Here is a 1070-nt window from a genome sequence, read left to right as displayed (position 1 = left end):
ACTTAGTCAAATTTGATTCTGGAAGTCTCTACCTTTCTCAGAGTCTCCTTACACTCATCTCTAAAGTCGCAACTAGTTTTCAGAGCATGAACATTCAGGGGTGCGAGTTAATCAAGTCGCGTCGCATCATTTCTGATTTTCTCAGACCACTCCGCGTTTGATGCATCATAACTCCTGGAATACTGGTCCAAATGGCTTGATTCAAACTCCAGTGGCAAGGCAGCGCAATTATCTAAAATGTTGATCAAGAGTGCAAGTTCTTCAGAGGAATGGAAGGTTCCCTGGAGGGTTGATCGTTGACGTGCACTGCACAGGTCCTAATCGGCTTCTAGACATGTCTTCCTTCCGGTTGTAATATCTCCTAGCTCACGACTAAAAATCTCATGATTCTAAGCGGTCTGGAAACTAGACTTAGTTCTCTCAAACTTCCATGAAGACCCCGTAAACCAAATTGTAGGGGAAGGCTTCCCAGTATTGTCTTTGAGGCGTAAAGGGTTTCTCCGGAATGAGTGCGAGACATGTTCATCTTCCGCTGGCCATATCTTTCGGCTCAGTGCTCCAAATGCCTTTACTTCAACTGTTCTGGGATCTAGACTCAATTATCTTGATCTTTGATAAAGACCCCGGAAGCTAAATCTGCAGGCAAGATCTTCCGGTAACGGGATTTCTGAGATGTATCTGCACCCAAGAGTTTTGGCCGAGAATCCTACCCACGGTATGGATTTTAGCCGAGAATCTCCGACCAGCAGTACAACCTTTTTGCCGAGAAGCTCCATAATGCCATTTTTCACCATTTTTATCATTTCAACTCCATTTCTTCATCTGGTTCACATTCTCCACTCCAAATAGGCCCCATAAGCACCTGTTTAACACTCCAAAACCATGCAAAACTCTTTTGGACCTAATGCAATCTCCTAAGTCCTAAAACAATGTCTAAAGACCTAAACTGTATACAAATGAGACATGATTTGGACTTAAATATGTACACTAAATGATGCAATTTATGAATATATCAACTCCCCCACACTTATCCTTTGCTTGTCCTCAAGCCAAAAGAACAAATGAGAGAG

The sequence above is a fragment of the Eutrema salsugineum genome, unplaced genomic scaffold (assembly GCF_000478725.1).
Source record: "Eutrema salsugineum unplaced genomic scaffold, Eutsalg1_0 scaffold_4, whole genome shotgun sequence".
Lineage (NCBI taxonomy): Eukaryota > Viridiplantae > Streptophyta > Magnoliopsida > Brassicales > Brassicaceae > Eutrema > Eutrema salsugineum.
Note: the sequence above shows the minus strand (reverse complement) of the source record.